Genomic DNA, 26,335 nt, shown 5'->3' with positions numbered 1-26,335 from the left:
AAGCACAGAACTTAGCTTAATGGTTTTAGTGTCAGATGTTCCTGAGTTTGAATCCTGTCAGCTACATATTTGTGTGATTTTGATGTACTTGTCTTATCTGAGTTTCAGTTCCTCACCTTTCAAGTAGAAATAAGAGAACCTGACATACAGATTTGAGGATCAATATTAACCAGCTTATCAATTAATTAATTCTGATAACAATAATCCAAAGAGGCACATGGAAACCGCTTAATTATTAAGATAAAAAATCACAAGGTATATTGGTCCAAGGCTTTAAATTTAGCCATGAATTATCTTGGTAGTAGAACTCTTTAAACAAAAACTCTTTACTCACAACCTCGATATACAAAGTGGATTGAGTCTGAACTGTTTTGGGTTGAGAGGAAGCATGGGACCCCATTCCTTTCACCTTAGCTCCATTTCACTGTGGTTGCCTTAGAGGCACCCCCCACAGAACCCTAGGGCCCCAAGGAACACAGTTTGAGAACCACTGATCTAGATAACTCCTTTCCTTTATAGATGAGGACAACAATTCAGGAGGTTAGGGGACTGGCCAAAATAGCTCTCATGATAGACGCTAGACTAGTAAGGATTTGGGCCTCCTGACTCTTGGTCTGGTGCTCCTGCCTGGGCTGCTGTGCTTTCCTACTTTAGTTCCTTTCTCTGTTTTCTGTTTAGAAAAAGGAAGGTGAATTGTGTTATTTTCCCACTTCTACCAGCTTCACTTCTCATAATCTTATAATGCAACTGGAAGCACATGATTTGTTATTTTTACTGTGGGGACCTGGACACCGTTTGGAGAAGAAGGATATTCAGGAGGATTCAGGAAGAAGTAAGGAGGATTTTTTTTTGCTGCTGTTCTTTTCAGACAGGAGTTTTTATTTCACTTTTGGTTTGGGTGACTGTGTTGGGTGTCGTACTTCATTTGAGAATATTCTCCTTGGGCTGTATGTCAACCCAGTAACCTTGAGGCCTTCTTTGATGCTAATTTCCCATCATGGGCAGCCATTGCCAGCTGGTCTCTAAAAGGCAGTCATGTGGCCACTGAACACCACTCATTTGCAAATGTATTGTTATCTTGTGACAGTTCCACGAAGAAAGCCTAACAAAATCTTCAAAGTTTTCTTTGAAAAAGTGTCCAGTAATGTCTGTCCCTTATCTGAACAGCCCTCTCTATACCTTGTCACTCACAGCTCCCTGACTTGGTCCTCTGTGTAGATGAGGGACGCTTGTGTGTGCTGGCAACACCCAACATTCATATGAAAATCACTCCCTCTGGTACTTGAACTTTTATCCTATAATGAGTCCATTGAATAGCAGTGCCTTTAATATTCTCATGCAACTACTTCTGAAGACTTTCATTAGGCATTTTATTTTTTGTAGGGTGCCCCCCTTTACATGGCAAAGGCATGGTTGCATTTTTATGTAATATACTTATTCTGCCTGGAGGGACCTACAAATTAAATGAAGTTTCTTATCTTTGAAAGAATAAATCTCTTGGTTTTTAAGATTTGAGTGCTTTGAATGGTAAACTTCTAATATCCAACCATCTACTTATGCATGTGTCCAAATAAAGACCCAGTGAAACACTGGTCCAGGAAACCTAAGAAGTGAGTGCCTCTTTGAGATGGATCTTGGAAGAATGGGAGAAACCAGAGCTCTCTTTGCTCTGCATTGTTATTCTCCTGGTGGTTGTCAATTAGAATTTTCATGGGGAAAACACTGTAAATCTTTAGAACAAAGCCTGCTTTATTGTCAGACTTAATGAGCTGCCCTTTGGGAGAAAAAAATGTCTGCCAAGCAAACATTTGGTGGACCTCTGTGTTTTATGAAAGCCATGGAATTAGCAATTTCCCCTAGTTACGGAGTTTTATGGAGGGAAGCCACTCCAAACAGCCAGCCGTTAGGCATTGTGAGGGGTGTGGACTTGACCCGTGGAGTAAAGTAATCACACTTATTTGCTGCTTCTTTTACTTTGCACGGTACCCGTGTGCACTTTATTTCAGTGATTGCTTTGCCTTGCATGGGTTTGTCATTTCCCTGCATGTCCTGGGACCCTGGAAGGTGATTGGATTTGAAGAAGTGTCCCTGCACCTGAGGTGGCACAGGAAGGATGTGCGCAGGCTACTTCGGGAGGCCACCTCCTCATAGACTGGGCTCTTCTCTTCATGGAAGGAAGGGGAATCTGATGTCAAGTGTTTTTCTACCCTGAATTATGAACCTCTGCAGATTCTCATATGAGCCTGAGGCTATTTAGTCCCAAAACTGAAGCTCAGAGAAATGAACGTTACCCAGAGTAAGACAGCCACTCGATGACCACGCTAGAGGACAGTGGTCACATGGGAAAGTGACCTGGGCTCATGCTACCTGTAGGCCCTCAGGCAAATCACACAGCCTCTCTGAGACTCATTTTCCTTATCCGTAAAATGGGAATATTACTTACCTTCTCTGTTTCATGTCAATGTTAAGGACTCAAAATGTAATCCATGTGAAGATGCTTTATAAACGATCAAGTACTTAACTCATTATTTTTATTATGAGATAAATCATTGGAAGTGTATAATGTCCTGAATGCGTGATTTCTTTTTCTTCCTAAAATGAATACAATAAATCAGCTTTTATTTAATTTTGTTTGCTTGAGTTCTCTCTATCTCTGCCCCTTGTTCCTACTTGACTTTTTCATCCTGAATGACAGCAGTCTAAAACTTCCCGTGAGCTACTCTTGAACACGAATTAAGCAGACGACAACGGCACTTGGGTCCTAGGAGATTCTTGAGTGCAATACAGGGGTTCTGAGAACGTTAGCCCCTCAGCTTTGCATGCTGCTTTATTGCTAATGTCTGAGGAGAGTAATTACTTTGACCTTACTAAAAACTTCTTGATGAGATTGACTAAATGAGAGAAAAATAGATTTAATGTATTTTTCACTTTTACCAATTTTTTAATTGTAAAAGTTTTCAAACATAAAGAAATGTTGCTGAATCATTTGAAAGTAAGTTCAAACTTCATGATAACTTTACCCCTAACAACTTCAGTGTGCATCTCCTAGAAATACAGATATTCTTTTACATAACCACATTACTGCTGTCATACAGAGAAAATTAACAGTAAATCCCCAGTGTTGTCTAGTAATTGGTCCATATTAAGATTTCCTCAGTTTTCCAAATGTCTTTTGTAACTGGTATTTTGGGGAGGAGGGATGAGAGAGGACCAGGATACAGTCAAGGTTCACACAGTGCATTTGATCATTATATTTCTTTGTTTCCTTTTACTCTAAGGCAGTCCTTCTACCTTTTTATCTTTCCGTGACAGTGAAAAATAAGTGTCATGGAAAAACTGTGAAGAGAGTCTTGTTATGTAGACTGTCCCATGTTCTCGATTTCTCTGCTTGTTTCCTTATAGGGTTATTTAACTTGTCCCTCTTGACTCTGCATTTCTGTAAACTGGAAGTGAGGTCTAAAGGCTTAATTACATTCAGATTAAACTGGTTTTTTTGGCAAGAATACTTCATAGATGCTGTACACTCCACATTGCGTCACATCAGGAAGGACATAATGCCAGATTGTCCCTCCCTTAGAAATTCTAAGTTTAATCACTTGACTAAGGTAGTCTCTACTGTAAGGGTACATCTGTTCCTTTGCATTTGGCGAGCAATCTGTGGTGTAGTATTTGGACGTCATGCAGATAGCTTGTTTCCAATAACCATTCCCCTTATAAGGGATTAGTAAATATCAATGGTGGTCCTTGTCTGCAGTGGTGATTTCCAGGGGCATTGTGAAGGATGGTTTTCTGATTCTGTGATTCCTTCTACATGTATTAGATGGGGTTAATCCAGGGTGGAGGTTGGGAATTGAGGAAGATGAGTGTTTTGTCAAGGGCAGATCTCAGTTTTGTGGACTTGAAGCTTATTCAGTTTTGAGGGTCCTTTTTAAGGAAAAAAAAAGGGAAACAAAAGTAGAAATTTTAAATGAGAAAAGAAAGTACAACAATTTACACATTTTTAAGAACTGACAAATACTATAAACATTACAAAATCCATAAAAATAACATATTATATGAACTCCGTGGTACTCTTCTATATTTTTCCGCACGGGTTTTGCTGCATTCTTTGTGATCTCTTCTTCATATTACAATAATTCAGCAATAGCATTTTTGTAGAGAGAACAGCATGGTGCATCAAAATTAATTTTTTATTATTGAAAGTTTAAAAGAGCTTCTTTCACAACGTATTGGGTAAATTTTTAGAATTGTTGTCTGATTTGGGAAAACCTCTATCAAAGTGTCTTTGCATAAAAAGCTGTAAAATTTCAGGGCTTTTCAAGTTTTCTTGTGTGGTGACTGATATCAAATGTTCTTTGAGTTAATTTGATTGTCGTCAATGATCTTTAGTGGCATAGTGTGAGATTTATGTTTTCTTCACTGATCTCAATCCTTTGTGCTGAATCAGCAGGAAATTTAACTACTTTTCTAATGTTCTTATAATTCACTCTGTGATTCACTCCCTTTCATTAATTGGATTACCAGAAATCCAAGAACCTATTCATTACTCTGTTTATAGCTTTTGCTATGATTTGAGAATATTTTTGCTTGAAAGCTATAAACGTAAGAATTCTGATAAAAGTTTATTTTGCAGGATTCTCAAAAAAAAGGAAAGCAGATTGTGTATTTATAATTGCATACATTGCACTATTGAGTATATTCTTGATGGGAGAACTTCTGTTTACTTTCTGTTTTCACTATGTATCAATGAGAACTGAATCCTCTGCTTACAATTTTACATGCTTGGTCATTAGAAGAATTTTGCAGGCACTTGGTTCTGACTCCAGCGCGATGACTATACTGTCTAAGCCTTAGGACGCTTGAGAGTGCTACTCTTGTGCCTCCTGTTACAGTCCTGGTTCAGGTTGCATAGTGGGTATTAAGAGTATTTCTGGAAGCCATTTGTATACTGCAGTGTCTAGTAGTGACTTGACTGCCACTAGTAGTGACTTGACTATGCACTGAAATGACCGTGAGCCATATAAATACCCTACTGGGCCCAAACTAAATGTGTCTTCAACTCAGCTTCCCTTTAGTTGAATCCCAAAAATGTCTTTGGCCACTCCAGTGCCGCCTGCTACAGGAGGAAGTATGACAGAGAGGAAGTTGGAATGAAAAGAGATAGTTTTAACCAATGAAGTTAAGATATCTCACTTTCACAAATTTTACAAAAACATATAACCATGTGAACATGTTGCTGGGACCCCTCCCGTGACTCTAAAGTACCTCTGACAGGTTTCATGAGTTTCTCGTCAAATTCACCTGTAGCTTCTGTTGAGAGGGTTGTCCCGATAATGACTATAGGGAAGGGAAAGAAATGAAACAAAGAGGCCTAGAGATGGTGGGCAAATGGAGGGATTAAGAGAGAGAAGATTCTGTCAAGTTTGAAAACTGAGAGAGCCATGAGAATAGGAATTGGTGGTCAGAGGACAGGATTTGTTTTACTGGTGACATGGTCCAGAGCATGTCTGTGGTGATATGAGACTGAGGAATGGCGGAAGCGAAGGTCACTGGAGTCAAGGAGTTAAGAGGTTGTGAGGTTTAGGAGTTGGATGGATTATCTGCATGGGCAGTGAAATTGCCCAGGATGATTGTAGGAGGTAGGGTAGAGATGAAGACTGTGGGCTTATTCCAGAGTCCTCCTTGAGTGTTAGGAAATGATACTAGAGGCAGATAGCAGAGAGCATCTATTAGTTTCTCATTGCTGCTGCAACAAATTACCATAAACTTGGTGACTTAAAACAACACAAATCTTTTCTTTCACAATTTTAAGCTAAATGTCCAAAATCTGTATCACTGAGTTGAAATCAAGCTGTTGACAGGAGTGGGCTCCTTTTGGAGGCTCTGGGGGGAAATCCATTGCTTACCTCTTCCACCTTTTGGTGGCTGCCAATATTCCTTGGCTTGTGGCCGCATCACCCCAGGGTCTCCGAGGTCACATTGCCTTCTCCTATCTGTGTCAGATCTTCCTCTGCCTCCTTCTTATCAGGACACTAGTGATTACAGTTAGAATTTACCTTGGTAATCCAGGATGATTGCCCCATCTCAAGATCCTGAACTTAACCACACTTGTAAAGTCCTCGCCATATAAGGTAAACCGGTTCCAGAGATTAGGATGTGGATACCTTTTTTTTTTTTAATATTTTATTTTTTTTCTTTTTCTCCACAAAGCCCCCCGGTACATAGTTGTATATTTTTTGTTGTGGGTCCTTCTAGTTGTGGCATGTGGGACGCTGCCTCAGCGTGGTTTGATGAGCAGTGCCATGTCCGCGCACAGGATTCGAACCAACGAAACACTGGGCTGTCTGCAGCGGAGCACGCGAACTTAACCACTCGACCACGGGGCCAGCCTCATAGATGTGGATACCTTTTGAGGGGTCATTATTCCGCCTGCTGCACCATCAAAGATGGGTAGGAGATGGTGAAAACGCAAACTCAAAATACCAACCGTGTGTGTCAGGGCCTTTGGGATGGCATCTCCCGTCCCTCTCCCTGGTAGCATGCCCTTTATTCTTTTCTCCTTGTGAAATCTTGGTTATCATCCAAAATCCTAACCAAATAATATCTGTTTTGTCTTTCTTCCCCTAATTCCTCCAGGCAGAGTTAATTACTTTTTTGCCTTTGCTCCCATAGTTACTGTAGATTTCTCTACCAGAAGCACTTTCTCCATCATAGTTTATGTGTTTTTTTGACTCCCACTCTAGGCTAGGCTAGGAGCTTCTTGAGACTAGGGACTGTTTCTTATTTATCTTTGTCTCTTTCTTTTTGTTTTTTAAGATTGTATTTTTCCTTTTTCTCCCCAAAGCCCCCTGGTACATAGTTGTATATTTTTAGTTGTGGGTCCTTCTAGTTGTGGCATGTGGGACACTGGCTCAGCATGGCCTGATGAACGGTGCCATGTCCGCTCCCAGGATCCTAACCAGCGAAACCCTGGACCGCCAAAGCTTAGCTCGTGAACTTAACCACTCCGCCACGGTGCTGGTCACTCATCTTTGTATCTTAATCATCAGCCTGACACATAGTCAGTACTTAGTAAATATTTATGGTTGAACGAGCTTTCATAAGTTAAAGAATATCAGCATGGTGGTTAATTTTGTGTGTCAGCTTGATTGAGCCATGAGATGCCCAGATATCTGGTTAAACATTTTTTCTGGATATGTCTGTGAGGATATTTCCAGAAGAGATTAGCCTTTGACTTGGTGACCTGAGTAAAGAAGATTGCCCTCCTTGTTGTGGATGGGCATCCTCCAATCCATTGAGGGACTAAATAGAACAAAAAGGCAGAAGGAGATTGAATTCTCTGCCTAACTATTTGGGCTGAGACACCAGCTTTTGCAAAACTCTTTGATATCTGACAATAGAAAAAAACCAACTGACTCCCAGATTTACTTCTCTAGTTAATCTGTTGAGATAATATTGTTTTGGTTGAAAGGCAGTTTGGGAGAGAATATCGTTTTGGTTGAAAGGCAATTTGGTCTCACACAGAAGTGTACTTGGAAATGGTAGAAGGGAGTTTTTTAATTTCCTTTTCAGATAATTGTGGATGTTCTTTGTACTACACCAAAACTCAGCAAGTGGTAGTTTCTTAAAGGTTAGTTCCAGTGTGGAATCTGAAACCATATCAATGGATCTTTCTGTACTCTGTTAAAATCCATTGGTCTGTCTTAAACTTTGAATGGATTTTTTACCCATATGTGATTTTCTGATATCCTATATTGGTTATTTGGAAATATTGGTTCACTGATTATGCAGACCTTGTAAATACTGACAAATTTAATTATACAATATCAAAATATCACATTTATTAATATCACCACAAATATCAGAAAAGTCTTGAAGTATTGGGAAGCTGTCAAGCTCACTGTGGCTGATAGTAGTTTTCCAAAATTCTCATTTTCCCTTAAAAGCTCAGATCTTGTCATTGACAATAAATATCGTGAGTTGTTTTTTTTGAAGGCTCACTTTGTTCATTTTTGAGAAAATGTGTTCCATTTTCTATTTATTTAACTGTAGTCTGTCAGTTTTTCTTTCAAGTAAACATGAGGGGATCATCCACGAAAACAGCATTCATCTCACCGCTCAAAGAACCACACGAGTGCTTTTCCTGGAGACAAGCATCTTACTTTGATATACAGCTGAAGTGCTTTATGCATATTTCCCATTTTGGCACATAGCATATTAAAAAGATGTGTACTAATATTGATATTTCAAGAATTAAGAATTTTACTGCTTTATCAAGGATATTTCTTCTTTTTTTTTTGTCTGTGAAGAATACAGTGACTATTGGTATTGTTTGTGTTGCTGCCTTGATTTATTTGATTCATGCTAAGGCATCAGCAGTTGTCCCCACCATTGCGTTTACAATGTTAGTGCAAATGTCAACACAGAAAAAAGGGCAAATAATGGCCTAATGTTGTTATGAAAATAATTTTGACCTCGTGAACCTCTGGATGGGCCTCTGGGACCTTCAGTGGTCCATGGAGCACACTTTGAGAATCGCTGTTCTAAACTCTCATGCTACCTCTTTAGCCACTTGAAGGTTTCTAAGCTTGTGTGAAAGGAGAGTTGGGGATGTGGAACCTGAACAAGTAGAACTTTTTCCAAGGGAGCTTCACGAGTCAGAGATGGGAGAGGGAGGGAAGCAGTAGAGTATGCGAAAATATGTCTAACCCCTGAAATTGCTAATTAAAACCATCAATATGAAGTGTCAACTCTTTGTCCAGAGGAGAATGGCTACATGTCTCTCTCCTTATAGAAATTGACTATAAAATCTGCCTCTGTTCCGTATGGGACAGAATTCCTTAGGCTGCATGAAACTCCCAAGCTACTGTGAGTTCTCTCCTTGCATCTGCTTACATTTTGTGATAAGTCGTGTCTGGCATGTTTGTGTTAAATGCAACATACAGTTCTTTCTTCCCCAGTCGTACTGAGATAGGGAACATAAAAGAAAAGGACCGTGGGATCAGCTTGGACACATTGTGTTTGAAGTGTCAGTTGTCACCTATATGGGTCTAGCTACAGACCCAGCTAGAAGTTTGAAGTGTCAGTTGTCACCTATATGGGTCTAGCTACAGACCCAGATCTAGCTAGACTGTTGGATCTTTGCCTTGGGAATTAGGAGTGAGGTTGGGGAATAACAGTTTGGAAGATGAATGTCACACCATCTCCTGTCCCTCATGTTCTTTTAGAAGTTTGCCACTTCATCAGGAAGAGGGGTCCAATTCACCTACCCCTGAATTGCGTGGGTTTATGACTTGCTGTAATCAGTAGACAGCAGCAGAAGTGCCACATGACCTCTGAGGCAAGCAGTTTCTTGCCTTGTGAGCTGAAACACTTGCCCTTGGAGCCCATGTAAGAAGTCCAGCTTCCTTGATTCACTGTGCTCTGAGGACGTGGCGTGTGAGTGAATGGCCTTTAGATACAACCATGTGTCAGCCTGGCCTCGACATTGTGGGGCAGAGACGGGCCACCCCCACCCTGTGCTCTTTCTGAATTCCTGACTCAACAGAATCTGTGAGTCTAAGAAAATGCTTGTTGTCTTATGCCGGTACATTTGGGGACATTCGTTCTGCAGAAGCTGTAATGGCAGCAATGAGTTGAATGGAAAGAAAAGGGAAAAAGTAGAAGGAAAAGGAAAGAGGACAAAGAACAGTGTTTGGGGAGTAGGAGAGAGAGTGGAGTGAAAGCAGAAGAGAGCAAAGGCTAGAGGCTTGGGGATGGCTCTGTGCTGAGACGCTGTGGCACTGTGAGTCATAACATCATCACCCATCGGGTAACAGGGCTTCAAAGCCATGGTTTTCAACTGTGGGTTCTAACCATTAGAAAGGTCCTGAAATCAGTTTAGTGGGTCACCATTAGCATTCCAGAATATTTGTTCATAAGGCTTACTAATGACTGTGCCATCTCTCAAGACACCTGTCTGTATAAGGAGACGTGTGCTAACAGATTTAGATCTCACCTCAACCAGAAATGCTAATAAGAGGCGTTCAGTTATGGTTAATAAAATCCTTTGAAAATTCAAGAAGAAGGGGTTATCTAGAGCAAAGGAGAAAGTGAAGTGTTTCCCAAATGAAAGTATAACATTCCTTTCTAAACTTTTTAAACATAGAAGTATTTCCAACAGCTTAGTAGAAAATAAAACAAAACCCAAATGGATATAGGGTTAACATATATACATTGGGGGTTTGTAGAAACAGGCAAGTGACAAATATGTAAATCCAAAGGTACCCAAATTACCCGTGATTGGGAGAGTAAGCTCCTTCAGCAAAAATGGCCTGATAGATGAGAACCAGGGAGGAACTGCAGTCTTTTCAGGGTTGGGGCACTGTTGTGGGAGCTCATTGAGAGGAGAGAGGGCTGCTGTCTGGAATTCATGTTTTTCAAGGATGGGTTAAGTTGTTTTTCAAGAAGTTGTGCCAATTTATTATGTCGTTTTTGTCAGCTTTAGTATAAATTGGCCTGCATTGGGTTTCATTATTTAAAAAAAACATTTTTAGTAGGTATAACGTGATACTACAAAGTTGTTTGATGTGCGTTTGTGTATATGTATGTGTGTGTGTGTGTATACAAGAATTTATTTATTTTCCAAGGTGAGCATTTTCTGAAGCATTGGTTTTCTGTTTATATTGCACAAGCTTATCTTTTGTCTTTGTGTCTACTGGAACCATTGCGTTTTTCAAATAATTTAGATGACAAATGTATATAGAATTGATACTCATCCTCGGTTTTATTTCATGAAAACATGTTTTTGCAGCCTGTTAAAGAGTTCAGTTTGAATCAACATTCCAGGACTGTCCTGAGCAGATTTTGTGAAGTAGGGAAAATTTTTATTTTGCGTTTCTCGGATGATCACTTACACATTTCCTCCCTCCCCTCTTTACAGGCTCCCATAAAGGAAAGTTATATGAGTCATATAAAAGAGTTAGTTAATTTGTCTGTCTCCCAGGAGGGTTTACAGTTGAACAGAACTCAAGATGAGAGCAATACTTAACCAGAACAATGATTCTCCTTGAGTTAGATTTCATGCGATGAGAAGGAGAAATCTTGAGGCGGGAAACTTTCCCTTCCACTGGAATCGGGACTCTTTGGGGACAGGGTGTGTATAAATCATCTCTCTGGCTCTCGAGTTCAAGCTTGTGGAAAGAGAAAAGACCCAGCCCTGTCTCGGACAGCTGGACAAAGAGATTAGGCCCATCCCTGACCACTGTAGGAAGAACCGAGAGCTAAATAGGAGGCACATTGACGACAGAAAAGACCATTTTATCCGACTCCCGAGTTTTCCTCAGTTATTCTTTTCTAAGAGATTTAGTATAACAATTTCTTTTTAAAAATGGTTCAATTACATAAATAATTAAACTGAAAAGAAAGCAGTAGCTAAATGAAAGTGTAACCTAATTTCTCAGCTCCTAATTGAAAGAACATATCCATTGTTGAAAACTTGAAAATATATAAATGGATGATAAAGAAAACAAATTACCCATAGTCGCCTACCCGGAGAAAACTATTAGCATTCTGCTATCACATACCCCTACCCTCATATACAATAGTATTTTCTACTTTTTCATTTAACTTGTTATTAGCACAGTTCTTCAAAAGACTTAGTTTTAATGACCGTATGATTCCTGTTGTGGTTCCTTAATTTATTTTTTCATTCACTAATTTTACATACCAATTTTACTACCTAATCATTCAAGTGAGGATGTCTATAAGAGCATTATTTGCAAGTCTTGGCTCCCAGGTCAGAATATGTTGTTGGAGTAGATTCAAAGAAATAGAATCACGGGTTAAGGGTATGAACTATTTTCATGGCTCTTCATACATGTTACCAACTTGCCTTCAGTAAGTTTGTTCTGGTTTGTCCACCAACAGCATATGAAAGTGCATGCTTCCCCACTTCCTGGCCAGCCTGAATATTCTCTTGTGTTTTGTAAATTTGATATGTAGCAAAAATTATTCCATTGCTGTTATTGACAATTCTGCTATTAGTAAAATGGGACTACTTTTCATTGCCTTTTTAGTAAGTCGTATTTCCTTGTCTGTGATTTGTCAGTTTGTGTCCTCTGCATATTTTCAAGGAGCTGTAATTGTTCCATATTAAGGAGTGGTTGTGTTAAAGACCAAGTTGCTCTTCTTATTAGATTACATATACTAAGAGACTCCTGTATACAGTACAATTTTGGTTCTATAAATAGTAACCTTGACAGTGCTTATGGAGAATTTCTCTTTTGCTGATGTTAATGGACAAGGATTTATTCTAAACCATAGCTAAGAACAGGAAGTCTTTTTACACTAAAAATAAAGAAATGATATGATGGGTGGTTTTAAGGGGAGTTCAAAGATAGATTTTATTTATTTGTGTATTGTAAATAAATTTTAGTTTTTAGAATGGTTTTAGATTTGCAGAAAAATTATGGTGTATGGAAAGCTCCTATATAACTCATGCCCAGTTTCACCCAATTTTGACATCTTAACATTAGTATGGTGCATTTGTTACAATTAATGAGCCAATATTGACACATTATTATTAACTGAAGTCCATACTTTATGCAGATTTCCCTAGTTTTTACCTAATGTCCTTTTTCTGTTCCAGAAATCTCATCCAGATACCATGTAACGTTTAGTCTTCATATCTGCTTAGACTCCTGTCTCAGTCAGCTTGGGCTGCCATAACAACTTATCATAAACTGTGTGGCTTAAACAACAGGAATTTATTTTCTCACAGTTCTAGAGGCTGGGAGTCCAAGATCAAGGTGCTGGCATGGTCATTTTCTGGTGAGAATGCACTTTCTGGCTGTGGACAGCTACCCTCTCATATCTCTTCACATAGTAGAGAGAGAGAAGACAGGGAGACAAGCTTATTCTCTGATGTCTCTTCTAAAGGCACTAATGCCACCAGGAGGGCCCCACCCTCATAACCTCATCTAAACCTAATTCTCTCCCAAAGACCCCATCTCCAAATACCATCACATTGAGAGTTGGGGCTTCACATATGAATTTGGGTGGGGACAAAATTCAGTCTGTTGTAGCTCCTCTTGGCTGTGGCAGTTGTTTTTAGTTTTACTGAAGAGTTAAAAAATAATCTTTCCTAAATGTCTATGTATGTAAGCATTAACTTCATTTCCTTTGTCCTCATGTGATTCAGAAGCAGTATTTAGCCACTAGCATGATTTCTAAGCAAGTTTTAATTTAGGTACATGAACACATATTGCCTTCTGTAACTGGACAGTCCTGTTGTGGTTCAATATTAAAATGTACACATCATTCACAGAGGTGGATTTGAGAAATTTCCATCCCAACCAGAGCGCACCAGCATGGAGGATGCCTGCTGTCTGTAAATTAGTCAGACGTTTGTTTGGGGCCTATGTTACCCTATTGGCTGGCTCAGAATAACAGGGAAGAGCAGTAGGTAGAAATAAGGAAGCAGCTGTTTTTCCAGTTGAACACAGAGTTGTTTGGAATAAGGTTCACTACCCAGGTTGAAACTAATTGGCCATCCTGCTATGATGTAATTTTGGGTGTGTGGATAATAGCACCTACCCAATCTGTACTTAACTAACTAGACTTGTTAATGATCAATTCTGGTGATTTGATGACAGGTGCAAGACTTGGGTTTACTGTATGCATGTACAGTAGCTGGAAGCTATTTTAAAAAGATAAAGTTGTTTAAAAGTTGAAGAAAAGTAGTATGTCCTAGGTTAAAAGGTGATACCAATAAATGCATCTTATTAAACTGAAGAGACCTGTGTAATGTGTTTTATAGAAAAAGGGTGTTTTTTGTAATCTGAAAACTTAATTACCAAATGTAGCAATTATTTTGATGTTATTTTTTTTTTACTAATATTTTTTCATTAAAACAATAATGAACCCTGTGCAGCACATTTATTTCCCTTTAGAGTATTTAGAATATGGACTTTGGCCTGCTTGGAATTTTTTTTTCAGGAGACACTATTGGATAAATGTTATATAATTAAATATTCACTCTCAACTAATAAGATGATAAATCACATCTCTGGAGATTTCTGATGTATTTGCTTAATTCTTCCCATTTCAATATAAGGAGGAATGTTTTTAAATAGAAAGTTTTTTATATTTGCTAATTTTCCTCTTCCTCTTCTGCAATATTAAGTGATTTTTAGTTAAAAGTCATGGGAGTTAAATAGGCAAGAGGACTGTTTGCCATTTACATTCAGGTTTGGTTCAAATTATGCAGAATGAAGACAGTCGGTGCTCTGAACTGAAATCATTAGTACATCAATTATTCTGTGATAACCAGCTGAGAATAGGCTGCAGCCTGCGTGAATGTTCCTTCCATTTAAAGTTGGCTTCTCATTAGCGTATATGAGAGAGAAAATAATTTGATTCTAATTTATCTCTCTTTAACTGGACATTGTTCCCCTCTGAATTCAAGAGAAGAGCATTTTAATTTTGTAGTCATTTATAACACACAGGTCAAATAAATAACAAGTTTTATTTCTAGCAGTATATGTCTCTTCTATTATTTATATCACCATAGTTCCTTGATTCTCAGACACACTTTTTTTTTTCCTACATCTTAGGACAAAATAGGCCACAAACATAATAAAGGTAACATCAAAAATCAGTGGGGAAAATAAGGATTATTTAGCAAATAGTACTTGAAGAATTTTTTAACTACTTGGAAGAAACTAAAGGTAGAGCTTTACCTCACTATAATCCAAAAAAAATTTTGTATAGATTATGCTTAGAAGATTTAAGAAACATCTGAAAAATATCTAAGAATATGTGATGGAAGTTTTTTAGTGCTTGAGTTGGGAGGAAATTTCTAAGCGTAAAAACAATGAACACTATCCCAAATGAAGGCAAAAGCAACACTTCTTTTTTCCAGATCTGAATACATTATAAATCAAAACAAAAGGCAAAAAAGGAATAAATTAGGAAAAAGAGGGTCCGTTCTTTGTGATGAATAATACTAACTGCAAGGAAAATACAGGCAAATTGGAAAAGTCTTATGAATAGACAATTTACAAAAAGAAAATCAGTGGCTAATAAGTGTATAACATGAGAATTCATTGTTAACCAAACAAAGGAAAATTAAAATAATAAGCTGTTTTACTCATTACACTAACATGATTAAAAAATTATCACTGTTGAGATAGGAGTTTACATGAACTTCTAATGGAACTGTACATGGGTACAAACTTTCTTAAAAGTAATTTGATCATATGGATCAAGAGCTGTAAAAATTTATACCCTTTAATTTAATAATTACCTTTCCAAGAACCTGCCCAAATTATAAATAACCAGAAATACAGAAAACGATTGACATAAGTATATTTGCTGTCATGAAGTGTTGGAAAGTTGGAAACCACTTAAGTGGATGTAGTTGATAATTGCATGATTTAGTAAATCATGATGTAATAGAAAATTATACAGATATTAAAATAGTATTTTCAGAGATTATGTTAATGGAATTGGAAAATCCTTAAGCTAAGGGTAGAAAGTAGAATACAAAGTATTATAAATAATGTGATTTCAATTTTTTTAACAATAGTCACAAAAAGGTCTAGAGAGAAGCACATAAAAATAGTATTCTTGGTTAACGGTAAGGTTATGGAATTATTTCCTTGTTTTTTTCTTTTTGGTGACGAAGATTGGCCTTGAGCTAACTTCTGTTGCCAATCCGCCTCTTTTCGCCTGAGGAAGATTGTCACAGAGCTAACACCTGTGCCAACCTTCCTCTACCTTGCGTGTGGAATGCTGCCACAGTGTGGTCTGATGAACAATGTATAGGTACTCCCAGGATCCGAACCTGTGATACCCAGGCCAATGAAGGAGAGCATGCAAACCCAGCCACTATACCACCAGGCTGGCCCCTATCTTTTTTCTTCTTCATCTTTTTTTTTTTTTTTTTTGCCAAATTCTCTATAGTGAGCATGTGTTATATACATTAGAGAAGTTATTAAAATATAAATGTATAGTTGCATATTTTCGTATCACAAATTGTAACTTGTCTCTTCCAAGTTCTGGGAGGGCAGGGATATCAGCTGTCTGTCCTCAGTGTCTGAAACAATGGGTGGCATGTCATAGTTGCTCAGTAAATGTGTGTTTGTTGAATAAAGCTGGAGTTTGGGGTGGCTGACCCAACCAAATATAAAATGCAAGTGTAAATAGCTGAGTTATTGACCAGATGCCTAGTCAGACCCAAAATCTGAGTAGAGAACCAGAAGGCAAAGTCTGGGGTTCAAAGGAGAAAAGGGAAAACTGAGCACTCAGAAGACTTGAAAAGGTGTCTAAACGATTGGGCTAGAAAGGTGGCAACGCCCCTCAGTGCCGTGCAGTGTGTGGCCCCCGAGGGCCCTGCCTGATCCCACATGGAGACCACACATCCCTCCACGAGATAGACAGGGGCTATGGACGAGGCTAAAAATACAGAGATTTTACAGGCCATGTTCTCTGACCACAAGGGAATAATAAAGACTTAAAAAACTAAATATCAGCCAAAGGAAAACACAATCCCGATAATCATAATCACTTGGAAATTTAAATCACTCCCTGATTAAGAGGAAATTAAAAAAAAAAGACTTTAGAAATGAACAGTGAGAACACCTCATATCAAAACCTGTGGGCTATGGCAAACTCTTAAGTGCTTTTTGTAATATAGCAAGTTTAAAGAGTGAATAACTTAAGCCGTCAATTTGAAAAGCTAGAAAAGGAACGAATAAGTAAAAGATTGGAGGAAGATGGAATTGATACTGATAAAAGCAAAATTTAATAAACTAAAAAGGAAAAAAGTGATAGAATTGATCACTGAAGAGCCATATCTTTGAAAAGATAAATCAAGTAGCCAAGCCTGTGGCAGGTATAATTAAGAAAATTAGAAGGAAAACTTGAAACAGTAGGTGTGGAAAAGGATGTGAACATAGATATGGAGGAACTTAGATCAACTTCTAGGAGGATGTGAATTTTGGGGGGGCAGGGGGTACCTTTTTCTGTTTTAAGAGATCACCATTTTTGTTTTTATTCAAGCTTTGGACTAATATTATTAAAACCAAATTTTCTTTTTTAAACATTATGGAGATTTCATGATCCAAACAATATTTAATATATAATTTTTAAAAAGTCTTTTGAGTTTCTCTGATGTATTCCAACTGCTGCATCACTATTGCATCAAAAGTTGTAGAGTTTATTTGATGAGTTCTTACCTAGAGAACACTCAATTATAGTGTCAGTTTATCGAGGATTTCTAATCCTGTAAGTTTTTTTTTTTTTTTTTTTTTGGTGAGGAAGATTGGCCCTGAGCTCACATCTGTTGCTAATCTTCCTCTTTTTGCCTAAGGAAGATTGTCTCTAGCCAACATCCATGCCAGTCTTCCTCTATTTTCTGTATGTGGGATACCACCACAGCATGGCTTGATGAGTGATGTGTGTAGGTCTGCACCTGGAGCCAAACCCGTGAACTCCAGGCCACTGAAGTGGAGCATGTGAATTTAACCACTATTCCACCAGGCTGGTCCCTGTAATCCTGTAACTTTTGAGGGAGGATCTCGCAGGGTACCTGACATTGTCCAGGTTTTGATGAACCAGTTAATTTTACTTTGAGGGTAGTGTAAATTCACTGTAGGATATATACCAAGTAATTTGAACTCTGAACAAAGGGTCATATTTCCTCCTATTTTTCTCAAGTGATTTTGAGAAGTGTGATGCACCAGTGGGTAAAAATACTTTAGGACTTGCTAATGAAAGACAGTGTGTACAGAATCTGCTTTTCTAGCACGTATTTTTATAGATGTTGAAAATGCTGTTGTCAAACAGTATTTTAAAAACTGTCAGGTGTGTGTGTGTTTTTCAAATGAGTTTTAAATAATTCAGTACTATGCAGGCGGCAGAAAAATGACTTTATAAACTTTCAGTGCTCTTTTGTACTGAATATATAAGTAGAGCCTATGAATTAAAAATGAACACTATCTGATCCATCTTTTTACTGATAACCAATGTAATGTTGATGGAAATTCACTGTTACTAACATATTGTTTGTTTGTTTGCTTGCATTTTCCCATTAGATAATCACCTTAAAGTCATTTCAGATACTACATGTGTACTTATGGTGAAATAGGTTTCTAATAGGGAGCCTTGTCTGGTTTATCTAACTTGGTGGTGACTCATGGTAGCCGCTTTCTCTTTTCTTTCCTCCTCTGTGCTGCTGAATGAAAAATGAGGATAGAGTAGACATGGAAGATAGGCCGCTTAGAATAAGTATAGAGTCCTCAGAGCTTACCCATCCAGCCAGTGAGTTGGTGAGCAGCATTGCAGAATATTAAAAGTCCCTTCCCTAACTCGAGTGTAACGGGGAATGAAAAAGTAAGAATCATGGATTCTTATGAGCCTCAGCCACATTTCTCATTGACTCATTATTCGTGACTCTCATTTTTCCCCTGATCTTCCTGTCCCCAGTTTCTTTTTTTTTTAAGGAGTGACAAAGGAAACCTTGTTTATGTGAAAAAGCTGAATGGAACACACAGTACTGTGCACTGTTCTTCCTCTTGCCAATAAAGAATTGTGGCTTTTCTGAAGGCAGAAAAATTTTCTTCATCATCCTCATTATTATGACCATTATTTAGTTTTGTTTTCCTCAGTCAGATGTTTTACACTAATAATAGTGGTATTAGTCATGTTCTAGAGTTGTCAGATCTCTAATCTGACAATTGCAGAGTTAGGAATTAAATGATCTTCATGGCAAAAGATTTAAGGTGTATTTACAGGGATTGGGAAATGGCTGAAGCCACAGCCACAGTGATTGGAGAGGGATGTAGTTAGACAGACACAGGAGGGTTGAAAACACCTGTCTTGGAACATTAGGTTTAAAGCTTTTTGCGTTGTTACAGTAACTTTAAAGATTTGCTCTAAGAGATAGTAGACGTTCATTTAAAATTCATAAATTCCACTCCAGTGTCTTCCTGAGTACACTGCGTGTGATTGCCATCAAGTGTCTTGAGCGTACTGATTATACACTGTTTAACACGCATTGTTTGTAGTGGTATTTCAGATGCTGCGGGACTTGATCTGCTGCGTGTTTAATCTGAAAAGACTCATCAGAGCTGTGATTTCCCATCTGGGTGGAGGTGGACTGCCCAACTCAAAAGAAAGGAGTTCTTCATGTGCTCTATATTATTCTAAGATCCTCCCCAGAGGCCTTCATCTTTAGTTACGGCGTGAGGTCCCATTTTGATCTAGATTTCATAGATTTTTGCATGTTAGTTTTAGTTGAGTTTTCTTAAGATTCAGTGCAGCATCAACAGTAAAAATAAGCTTGAATGGGAAACGGGCAGCAAAAGATGTGAGAAAATAGTAAATGAGATTAAAATCACTTGGGAAATCTTTTAGTAGATTTGAAGAAGGCACATGTGTTTTGAAGAAGTTTGTTGAGGAATGCAAATTAGAAATCAGAGTAGATTTTCATTTTTTGGAAGTGTTTTGTGGGTCCAAAGGTGATCCATTATGTTGCTAGCCTTGTATTAGATGAACAATTATATGGCTCCTAGTCATACTTTCGGAGTCTTGTTCTCGTGTTCCTCATTGCAGATTGTACATCCTACTTATACTTTCCCAGATTCCCGGAGGCTGAGCAAAGGCAGGCAGAAGGTGTATCCATCAGTCAGGGAGTACCGGGGACAGGGTCATTACTAAATTCTCCTTTCAACACACAGTTATTGAGTGCCATCCCTGCTTTCTCCCAGCTCTCTTCTGCTTTATAACTCTGAACCTTGGTTTTACTTCTCTAAGTCTTAGTTCCTTAACTGTAAAATGGGACCCATAATAATGTCTGTCTTATGGGTTTGTTGGGAAAGTCCCAAAATCAGTGTCTGGGTTGTTAGAAGAGCTACCACCACTTCAGTGCCCCTGAGTTGTCTTCTGTGGGTACAAGAGGAATGACTGATGAAGATCATGCCAGTCAGGGCATATCAAAGTCTCTCAGAACTACAAAAGTCCTGCAATCCCCTTGAAATATTTGCTAGCAATGTGCTGAATAAAGTATCTGTGGATTTCAAAGAGATCCTTAGGAGAGATACTAAATGAATACTTAAAAATAGTGTGTCTCAGTTAAAAAGAAGTGAGATGTCTGAATTTTGACTCACATTTTGTTTAACACCTACAATGTGCCAGGCATTGTAAGGAACACTTTTATATATATTTTCTCTTTAAATTCTTGGAATATTATTTTTATCATCTCCCACACATGAAGATTGGAGCTGTATCTAATACAAGGATGTAGGTTCTTGGAATTCAGTGACTTGACCATCTGGGTTAATATTTCTTCAGTGTGGTGACGTTCTTTTTCATTCTTGTTAGCATCCTCAGGTCCTCCATTCCACCTGGAGTCTTAGCCCACGCTGGAACTGAAATAGTGTATAGCAGAATTTTCTTTGAGACTTTAAGATCAGTTGGTTCTACATTGCCTCTGTCATCTTTGCATTCTTTCGTTGAGATTCTTTTGCTTACAATTTAAAGAAACCCAGCTCAAACTAATTTGATCAAAGGAAAGAACCTCTATTGGCTTACATAGTTAAAATTTCCAGTGGTGCATTTCAGAGTTTTGGAGACTTCAGATGTGGTAGGATTCAGGGGTTCAAGGAATGTCATCAGAATTCTGTCTCTATCCCCTGGCTCTATTTTTTTTTTCTGTGTTAGCTTCTGTATTAGTTATCTATTGTGGTGTAACAAATTGTATCAAACATATTGGTTTAAAATAACACAAATCTATTATGGTATTTGTGGGTCAGAAGACTGGGCATGGCTTGTCTATGGCTTCATGCTTTCTTTCAAGACTGCAGCAAAGGTGTCAGTGAGCACTGAAGTCTCATCTGAAGGCTTGACTGGGAAAGGATCTGCTTCCAAGCTTACGTGGTTTTTGAAAGAACTCATTTCCTTGTGGTTTATTGGACTAAGCTTCATGGTCAGCCTTCAGCCAAAGGCCATTCTCAGTTCCTTGCCACTTGAATCTTTCCTTAGGGCAGCTCACAATATGGCAGCTTCCTTCATCAAAGCCAGCAAGGAAGTGTCTGCTATCAAGGTGGAAGTCAAAATCTTATGTAACATAATCGTCGAAGTGGCTTGCTACACTCTGTTGGTTAGAAGCAAGCTATAGGTCCCACTCATGCTCAGGAAGAAGGATTATGGGTGTGAATACCAGGAATCAGGGATCATCATGGCTCATCATAGAATCTGTCTACCACAACTTGCTCAGGAAACGTTTCTCCACATGGTGACAGAGTTAACCAACAGCTTCTGTTTTGCATCATCCTAAGGGTTACAGTTCCAGAGAAAATAGAGCCACTAATCCTCTTTGCATTCATATATGTGCCTGTACCTTACCAGTCAGGATTCTTGGTTGAAAACAGTAGAAGTCAACTCTGGCACACTTAACCACAAAAGGACTTATTGGAAGGATATCAGGTAACTTCTTGAATTGTAGGGAATACTGAAGTACTGGGCTGGCAAAACCTGTGAGAACTAGATGGACACTTGTTGCCACTGGCCACTCTTCATTGGATTCTCATCAGAGAGTCCCAAGATTAGATACCAGGTGGATCTCATTGGCCAAGTATAGGTGCCATGCCTGTGCTCTAGTTGTCAGGAAGGGAGATGAGTGAATATCTGCCCTCCTTTGGCCTCCATTGGAGGTGGGACTGTGTTTCTTTGACTCTGACATTATTCTGAGATGAGCCTATGTGGGTTACTTTTGCCTACAGGTGTTCAGCCTATCAAGTTGCATTGCATAGACAGGTTCCATTCCAGTGGGCAGTTTTCAGAACTGTGTAATGGTGGTTCTGTGCTCTTGTTGAACATTAACCATGTCCTGCAGGCATACTGATAAAGCTTCTACAGAAGCAGTATGCAGAATGTGATGTCAACGGCACACCCACATCTCTGAGTCATATAGTAGATGGGGCATTCATAGTCAGGATTTTTATTCAGACCAGATTTAACCACAAGTAGAATTTGCTTTCTCTGAAATTGTAGGCCAGCTTTATGATCCAGTTTTGTTTCCCTGTCTTTGTGTTGGATCTAGGGATTTAGGGATTTCCTTAACTTTTTCCTGTCATCTTTGGCCATGTGTATATGACTTTTTTGGATGTGTGGATCTGCTAGCTGAATTATCAGGTTTTTATAAGTCCAAAGAACTTGTCAGTCTTTTGAAGTAAGTTCATATGTTTCCTTACATGAATTTTCAAAGCTATAGTTCTCTCTTGCAGCATTACAGTAGAATATATTAAGACCAACTTACCAAGAAGGGAAACACATGTCCCTTCCATAGGGTAATTTGTCGGGTGAAGAGTCTTACCTACACTCAGAATGTTTTTCTTATTGGCCTAATAAGACAGCTGAAATCTCACCATTAAAATTTGAACTTTGGCTTAAGATCAACAGTCCTCAACCTCAACACATTAAAATCACCTGGAGAATTAAAAACAATGAAACCAAAAAATAACCCAACAAATGAGAACAATGTCAGGGTCCCACTCTTGAGCAATTTTTCTGAATTTCTGAGAGTAGAGTCCAAGGAGCTGTGACTTCTAAAACCTCTTTAAGAGATTCAGCCAGGGTTGAGAACCAGTGGCTCAAGACTACCAGCTGGCAAGGGCAGCCTATTCATTCATGTTATGGTGTGTACAAGGAAGTGTAGAAGTCATTTCCACAGCTCACAGTTGAGACCATTTCCTGCCATCCTTTCTTCCTTGTGTATCCCTCTGATGAACTCCCATTAGTGGAGGTCCCTAAGCCAATCTCTTCCTGCAACCTTAGAGAGCCCAGCTACCATAGGGCCATGGGATTTCCAGTTATGACACTGCTTCTGAAAATACCTCCAAAAGGCTGAGTTCACAGGAACATCTGTTTGCTTCATAACAGTAGCACATGTTAAAATCAGGCTATAAACAATCCAACTTCTCTTTCATTTTATATTTACTTTCTGGAGGTGATGTGCAAATAATTGTTCATGTGGTATCCAGAAATATTTTCGTCTATAGTAATAGCAGATGGCAGAGCATTTTTCACGTGCCAAGTTGCATTTATTCTTCCACAGTGCAATGTGGAAGTGATCATGGCCTCTTTCAAATACTCTAACTTCCCATGTGCATTTCAGTTGTGGTGGGAAGTTTTCTTGCATATCAGTTCAATATGCTATAGATTTACTTGGAATCCGTGGAATTTGTGCATAGTGTGGTCACATGAGAAGTACATTGGAAAGAAATATTTTTGAGGCCTAATGATTAAAGGTCATCAATTCAACAAACATTGAATAGGCATTTGCTGTGCGCTAAGCCAGTGGTTTTCCATTGGGATTGGTGGCTTGGTCCCCAGGAAGGATTTTGGAAATTCGCAGAGTTGTTTTTAGTTATAATGATTAGTGAGGATGCTACTGGCATTTGGTGTGCAGAGGGACCAGAGGCACTAGCTGCCATGCACCACGCAGGACAGTCCCCTACGACAAGAATGGTCTTGTGCACACAACCCCACATCTGTTGAAAGGGCATTTATGCAGGTGCAAAAGTTGTTTATGATTATCTGAGCCTAAAACCTAACTGTACTTTTCATATAAAAACAAGATTTTTTTTTTTTGGCGTGGATTTAATATACACTGACTTTTCCAGGAAAACTGTAAATTGAATTGTAAACGTAACTTAAGGGAAAATTGTATTTTCCTTCAAGTCAACTTTATTTATTCTCACATAAAACTGTGTCACCGATGGAGCCTGCCTGTGGTGTTTGAGTCACAAAAAGCCCATCTGTATCTGCCTGCGTTGTTGTTCCTGCATTCATGTGGATTCCGTACATAAGTGCACATATGTCTTCTGGCAGTGTTGTGCCTGAGCATTTATTCATTCATATTATTTTATTATGTTACTCTCTTTATTTTTTCTTGTTTTTACAGCTAGGACGTTATGTTGAGTTGTGATTATGTGTACATGCGCCTGTGTTTTTAAAAGTATGTGTGTAGGTGTGTTATTTGTAAATTCCATTTCAAGTAAATAGAGGGAGCATTATAAAATATTTGGGTTAGAAGGGGGCTATTGGGTGTGAAAGAGTTGAGAGCCACTAGACTAAGCAGCACGCTGGTGGCAGACAAATCAGCGGACAAGGAAACTTCTGAATGCTAGAGGAACTTGGAGGATACTGAGGGGCCAAGGAGCAGCCTCTACCCTGTCCTAAGGGGAGGCACTGGCCGAGTGTGATCAGGAAGCCTGTTTTGCTAGGGCTCAGCTGGGTGAAGTGGAGGGCAAAGAGAATAGTGCATTCTAAGTCAGGAACAGTGGAAGCATGGCTTTTGTAAATGGCTCAAGGTTGGGATGGGGTAGGTCTGGAGGCTGGCAGTAGAGAGAGAAGGCTAAGAGGCAGGCAGATGAATGAAGGATTTAACAAGCCTTGCTTGTATTTCATTCTGGAAACACTGGGGAACAACCAAGGGGCTTATGACTTCGAATCAGGCTTGCAAGGTTGACTAAGCCAGGGAGAGGCCTGAGCTATGGCCATGGCACTGGGAAGGCCCAGTGAAGGTTCACATTGATTTGGAAGGTGTCAGACCTGAGATGCAGTCCTGGGGGCTCTAACTCTAGTCCCTGTGGTCTTAACCACTTTCCTAGATCATCCTAGGGGCTGGGGTGGACATAGGGTGGTGCAGAGCAGACGGAGAGACTTTTGGCCAGTGGAATCTACTCAACACTGAATATGGAAGCTATAGGAAAGGGAACTTGAGGATGTGTCTGGTTACGTGAAGTGTCTGATGAGGAAAAGAACACAGGCCTCCCTTAGAGAATTGCACTGACTCTCTAGCATCTGTGCCCCAGTTAAGTGTGTGTGGGGAGACTGTTGTTCATTTATTGTGTGCGTAATTTCACTTACCTGTTGCTTTCATTTAATTTGGCACAACCTTTCATTTTGTTTTGAAAGAGATTTGAATAACAACACAGATTCTAAAGAAACTTAGCAAGACTACAAAGCTAGTGATTATGATTTTCATCTGGAGTGCTATTAAAACCACTCTCATGTGCCAAATGGGAGAAGCATTCTTAACAATTTACCCCAACAATAACAAAAATATTTGGATTTATCCATCACATTGATGAGAGAAATACTGTTCTTTAAAGGAGAGACTTGCTCAGTTTCTGTTCCCTTTTTATTTTTTGAAAAGTAATGAAATTACTAAAACACTATATTATAAGAAGTTTGGAAAATAGAAAGGGGAATATTACCCCCCATATTATCTGCTACTGGCTTTTTTATGTATTTCCTTTAAATCTTATTTTTAGATATGTGCATGTATATTTGTGTGTGTATAATATGTTATGTTATATATATAAAGATATTATAGTCTTATTGTGTAGGAATATTCTAGGAGTCAAATAAAATGAAATATGGGAGCAATATTTTGAATCCTTCTTCCTCTCAATTTCCACCGTGGTGTCTAGCTACCTCCTGAGTACTGTACTAGATCTCTCTGTTTAATTGTCTTTCAGGCATCTCAAAGTACGCACATCAAAACTGAGCTCTTGAGTTCTCCCTCACACTGTTTTCCCCATCTTCCACATCTCAGTAAATGGTTCCATTGTCCATCTCGTTGCACAAGCCAGAAGCCTAGATTTCTCCCTTTCCCTCACTTCCACACTGAATCCATCAGCAATACGTTTATCTCTACCACCAAAATAGACCTCAGACCATCTACATCTCTCCACCCGGACTGCCAGCATCCTCTTTCAAGCTGCCATCATTTTTCACCTGGACAACCTTAGCCTCCTTACTGGTCTTCTGCTTACACTGGGCATTCTTGCCTCTCTAGAGTCTGTTCTCCCAGCAGACAAGATAGATCACTCTTAAATATTCTCCTGTTTAAAATTTTCCAGTGGCTTCCCAATGTACTTAGAAAACAACCCGATTCCTTCCCATGGCACCTGAGGCCTCTAGGATCTGACTTTTCCCTGTCTTTCTGAATTCCTCTCATGCCAAACCCCATGTCCTTACCCCTTGCTTGCTATGTTCCAGCCACCTAATAAACATCTTGATATTTTTGAAACACCGAGTTCTTCCCTGCCTCACAGCTCATACATGTGTGCTCTTCCTTCCCATCCTCACCTCTGGGCATGCTGGCTCCAAATCCGGTGCGTGTCACTTTAATGCCACTTAAGAAGCCATCCTAAACCACTCTAGGGAGAAAGTAGCTTTGCTTTCTTACACTTACCACCATTTGCAACTAGTGTATGTGTGTGTTTCCCCCACTGGATGGTAAGCTCCGTGAGGCAGTGACTTTGTTTGTCTTGTTTACGTA

At 39.0% G+C, this 26,335-nt stretch overlaps 1 protein-coding gene across 7 annotated transcripts in view; it reads left to right on the top strand.

Moving 5' to 3' along the window:
* RHBDD1 (rhomboid domain containing 1) overlaps positions 1–26,335 on the top strand; it is a 157,940-nt gene that overhangs the window by 53,775 nt on the left and 77,830 nt on the right. The gene's annotated exons all lie outside the window — the stretch shown is intronic.

This window comes from Equus asinus, chromosome 19, assembly GCF_041296235.1.
Source record: "Equus asinus isolate D_3611 breed Donkey chromosome 19, EquAss-T2T_v2, whole genome shotgun sequence".
In the NCBI taxonomy this organism is placed as follows: Eukaryota; Metazoa; Chordata; class Mammalia; order Perissodactyla; family Equidae; genus Equus; species Equus asinus.
This window is presented reverse-complemented; position numbering and strand designations above follow the sequence as displayed.